This window comes from Formica exsecta, unplaced genomic scaffold (genome assembly GCF_003651465.1).
Source record: "Formica exsecta isolate Colony F162 unplaced genomic scaffold, ASM365146v1 scaffold272, whole genome shotgun sequence".
Lineage (NCBI taxonomy): Eukaryota > Metazoa > Arthropoda > Insecta > Hymenoptera > Formicidae > Formica > Formica exsecta.
This window is the reverse complement of record NW_021849984.1, coordinates 970,973-976,638: the sequence shown is the minus strand read 5'-3', so window position 1 is coordinate 976,638 and position 5,666 is coordinate 970,973. Positions and strand designations below refer to the sequence as shown.

Genomic DNA, 5,666 nt, shown 5'->3' with positions numbered 1-5,666 from the left:
AGAAATAAACGAGAGAGAGATAGCAAAGAGTGTTATTGTATAATTTTTTTTATATGTCTATTCTTAATGTGCGGATTTTACACAGCTGTTTCGTTACAACGACGAGACAGCATCGCTGACGACCAAGTGCGCGTAAAGGTAACGGAACTGTCGATATTAATTTTTTACGGGCACTAAAATGATCAGCCATTGTTGAGATAACGATTGACGTGATAAATTATGCGAAAGTCAAAAACTTCTTCGATCCGTTCAATGACAATTCTCGCTTGATACCACTTTGATCGGCTTGATCGAAGATATTCTCTGGTATCTTGTCTTTAATATCGCGTTTCTTTAGCGATTCGCTTCAATCTTTACGCAAAACGTCCGACCTGCTGCACCTCAGCGAGTCATTGGATGCGGACGCATTTTAATTTCCGTCGCGTAGATAAAGCGAATCGGTTGAACGGACGGAGGAGGCCTTATCACGATATTGCTCAACAACCTGACTACCGATTCCCAACCGGTTCGCCAGTCTTGGGGTGTGTTTGTACCCGTTCTAACCACTTTATAGAGACATACGCATATGCGTATATTTATATATGTATGTACAAAATAGAAAGAAAGAAAAGTAAAAAAAAAGTGAGAAAAACGCCTACTTCGGTCGCTGGCAATCGATTCTTTTCCAAAACCTATACCGATAACCAGGAAAAAGAGTTGCTTGAGTTCTTCATATCATCGAAACAGAAAAAGCGAACCGTGCTCGCGCGCGATAAATCGATGATTATCGTCATTCGAGATCTCAAGTTTAACTCTTTTGTGCGCGTTATTATGAACATTTAATTATCCCGGACTGTGTGAATTTGGCAAAATCAATGACGTGAAATTGACGATGACAATTCGTCAGTAAGAATACGAGAAGAGGTATTCTTTTTGGTGATGAGTATATAAAGACTCAAAATCCTCAAAACATAAGACAAACTTTTCTCTTCGAGATTTCGTTCTCAGGTATTCAGCGCATTCAAAGTTCTCTTTTTAATTGCGCTCTACATGGACATGATTGGTACCTAGTTTAAGGGCACGAATTAACTGATTGTATCTCCCTTCTTTTCTCCCGTATTTCCTCGCGATTTAATTTCTGCGGAAAAGGTCTCTTAGGCGATGACCGTCGCGCGACCTTGATAAAAACAAGTCTCCCTGCCTCGAGCCTTCTTTAGCAACCTGTGCGAAAGGTTAAATAGCTGCTTTCGGCTATGCACAACCTAACTAAGTGGAATAAGTAAATAGGTAGGTAGAAACACGAAGCATGAGATGATGAGTTAGTCAAGAAGATAGATAGATAGAAATAGTTCACAGATTATCGACGCATAAACTATGTGTGGCGTCTTCATTATTTGTTTCACATTGTGTCGCTTCAAATTAAATTACTGGGGGGGGGGGGGTGGAGACACACAACATACATACTCTGTTCGGTTACATATGAAGCGACGCATTGAACACATGTCACATAACTTGACCTATTCTTGCTCTTATTATAATTAGTATAAGTCTTTTTCGTATTTTCTACATATCTTTTTTACTTCTCGCATACAGCCATTTGAGTCAGTTGAATCATCCTTTCGATCAGGTTTTTCTTAAAGATTATATTTGCTTTTTTTTCACTCCTTTTGCATCCGGAGTTTTGTTTCCCTCTCTCGCCGTATTTAGAAAATGAGCTCGACTGTACGGCTAACATCGCGTATTCTATTGGGTGCAATAAAATGAAGCAGATGCTGCCGCGGCAAATCGCTCTTTTTGATATGCTTCATCTTTCGGCCGTCGTCGACCGGCAGAGAAGGGATATGAACATAACGCGGGATTGACCAATTTTTTCGTTTTTTTTTTTTCTAATAACACGAGTCGATCCCGCCGAAATGAAAATTTCATTTTTAATATCACTTCAAGATATCGCGCAGATATTAGCACGTGTCTTCCTTGTTTTTAAATAATGAATTACTTTGTTTTGTAAAGCAAGATACATGCATAGAAGTATCGCGAAATATACTAGCATGTAGACATGTTTCGCGGTCATAAAATACACTTTCAACATTAATATCGATAAGTTTCTACACATATACACACATATGTACATAGATTTGCATATATTTGGATATATATATGGACGTGAATAAATATTTATATACATATAGATTACAGACATATATTGACACGAGAGAAAGAGGAGAACTACGCTCTAACGGCAAATAATAATAATTAATATTATTACTATTATTATGATTATATTTACCCTCATATCAATGTTATTGGCTTTAGTTTAATGTAGCATCGCGCTGCCGGTATTTCTTAAATCAAGATAATTATATTACACGGTCATAATGATGTTAACTTTTGAGCACGGCTTATAAAAGGAAATAAGATGCTATATAACAATTATAATACATTTTATGTCATACATAATTACGTATACAAAACATATAACACAATTATATGTTAGATATGCATAAATAAAAACAACAGTATATACGCAAATAATAATACGCATAATTATGTATGATTAATCGCAACCCAAGTTTATGATATATATTTATAAGTATACATGTACATACATGTACGTGTACATACACATACACATACACATACATACATACATTCATATGCAACATAATAATGCAGTTCGGAACACGGGCGACCACGACAATTTTCCGATGACGGTTCATGGATGGGGATTCATGAATCGTGAAGGACACATTAGAAGCTCAGTCAAAGATCGCGAGAGATTCTTAAAGATAATTAACACTGACATTCTTTTGTATACTTTTTATAGACTTTTTTGTATTTCGCATTAATTTTTCGCGGAATCGGTATATCAATGGCATATACATAACGCGCGCGATTAGCTACTTCTAGATAATTTGGAAATGCCATTCAAAACTTTAAAAAATTTATTATCTTCGTTATTATATACTGCGCTCGAGTGTTCTCCACATTTATCATATTCCGTATAAGACGTTTTTTTACGTCTCCATATTTTTTTCTACGCTAAATATTGAAATAGATTTATATATGAAATATGTAATTAAAGTCATCGCCAAGAGTCAGGTTACGATATTATACATAACCCGAAAAACCGAGCAAGAATACGCTCGTTATATATTAATTTAGGATGATAGCAGTGGCTTGAATATAATTTATTACTATTTTTACGGTTACTAATAATCCGTATACATTTTTTTCGCGCATGCACGAGAAATCAACGTGAGAAGTCGGTGCGGATCTCGATAAAAATACTCCAAAAATATTAATTCGCAAATTATTTCACATCGAATCACATTATTATACATATGGAATTTTAATTCGCAATCTGCATGTTCTTTGATTTTTAAGATTTATAACTTCAAGTCGCTTATCATGCAGAAATATGTAATAATAATGAGATCAGCGAATCAGTGTTCTTATAAATTGCGAATATAATGAATTAATGAACGAAAGTTCGTTAACATTCTTAATTATCGACCGATATTTTAATCCTTTCCGACCAGACTTCTCGTATTTGATTGAAGAGTGTTCCTTTGCTTTAGACCGACGGTAAATTAAGCGTTAGATCATAGGATGAACGAAAGGAAACTCGACAATGTATACCTCGCAGTAAATTTTGTACCGTATGGGAACGAAAAAGCCTCCTCTCGCGTGAACTCTTGCTTTGCCGCATTTTTCATTTGCACGTGTGTCCGACCTGTGAGTTCTCTGTATCGTGCCAAATTGAGAGGGAAGAAGAGACGAATATAGTATGAAATATAAAAAAGGAAGATAGTAGTTGATTGAGGTCTGGCTCTTCAGCCGTATCGTAGATATATTTAACGTGCGATAGAGATCGGGGTCTCGACATTCGGCCCTAAGAATGCATTTTCCCTATTCCTTTTTTATTTCCTTTTTGTTTGTTTGTTTTTTTTTTTTTTTTGTAATAAAGATAGAATTGTAGATCTTCTCTCGGCAAGGATCTTTTTCATCAAAAATTGCTCAGAGAATAACCTGATTGACATCTCATTTTATTTTTAACATTCTTAATTGGGAACATTTTTATGTCTAGAAATATAAAAAACATTTGTTTTTTTAGGCACAAAGTAACTATGTGTGTGTGCAATAACTTTTAACTTTATTATTTTCACACACACATAGGAAAAAGTTGCGAATATTATATAATTTATTTATAAATGAAGTGTAAGAAAAGAAAAACTTACCTCACAAAAAGTATGATTAGCTTTTTCCCTTTTCTTTTTTTTTTTCTTTTTTTTTTTTTTTTTTTTTTTTTTTTTTTTTTGTAATAAAGATAGAATTGTAGATCTTCTCTCGGCAAGGATCTTTTTCATCAAAAATTGCTCAGAGAATAACCTGATTGACGGATCGCGAGGGTGTTTCGTTTTTCTCTCCATCTTATAGTCTATTCTTTTTCTTTATTTTCCGGTACAGTTATCTCTTGAAGATTTTTCCCGGGTCATTTTTCATTCCTTTTCAACGTGTTCGAGACGACAGCACAGAAATTAAGCCACACTTTGGAACGAGATTTCGCAAGAAAGAAAAGAAATCATATTTGTTTCCATTTTTATAGACAATGTCATTAAAACATATAGATGAATATTTATGAAATAGTAATTAGTGTGGTTTTGAATTAGCAGAACTAGATATTTATATTTAGAGATTAGATAGTTGTAGATTTTTATAAGACACAGCATATACGTGCACATGAATAAACACACATTTTTCATGATTGTCGTCTCGAACCCAAGATTCTCTTTTACATGAATGTAGGAACGATTAATGCATATAAATTTCGAGCAAATTATATTTCACTGACGGAGCAAATGACTTAGGAAATATAAGCTGATGACCTCGCAGATTGTCGATTTTTTTATCGGCTGTAGAGAATCGCGCGAAAGGAAGAAATATGTATATTGTAAGAAGATACCTTTCGCGATCAATATAGATATTTACAGTACAAACTCTGCTTCTAGTTTATCTTTTGTGAAGTCTCGAATTTATATCTTCGTCTTCAGATTGTTAAGTTTGTTGTTGCCATGTTGACATTGTACACAAGAAAAATTGGAAACTAATTTTGATAACAGCATTTGGTTTCCACTACGCCGTGAATTGATGCAACTACGCGAGTTGCTTCCGACCGAATTTTTCGAACACCTCGCATCCGTCACGAAGAGTACGCACGTACCTGTTAGATAGAATTAAAAAATTATTAATCATAGTATGGATAGAAGAAAAGACGTAAGAAAAATTAGCGTTTGTAAACGACTTATGTCGATTTAGCTTTAACTTAAGCGGAAGGACGGCTGTTGAAGCATACATTATTATTATACGATATATATATATTGTAAACGATAGAAGTAAGACACAGGCGAACCTCACTTCTTTCGGCTAGACATAGATTTATTCCGAAAGATTTCGTTGTTACAGAAGTTCAGAAATTTATATTCTTTTTTTGCTTTCGAACCATTTTTTTCTTCGCGCAGCACCGGAGCAAGACTCGCTGTCTATTCTTCTTATCTATGAAGATATACATGTAATATATACAGGGCATTTCATCTCTCACGTTTCAAGAATATCTTAAGATATCTTGTAAAGTAGATAGAAAGATTTTATTTCGAAAACATGATAGGAGATTCTATTTTTTCTCATTG

General features: G+C 34.5%; 1 protein-coding gene across 1 annotated transcript in view; it reads left to right on the top strand.

Moving 5' to 3' along the window:
* LOC115237099 overlaps nt 1–1,396 on the top strand; it is a 34,013-nt gene extending 32,617 nt beyond the window's left edge. The window contains exon 4 of the mRNA XM_029809950.1: nt 31–1,396. The gene's annotated coding sequence lies outside the window, so the exon portion shown is untranslated. The remainder of the gene's footprint in view (nt 1–30) is intronic.
* Nucleotides 1,397–5,666: the final 4,270 nt, after the last annotated feature.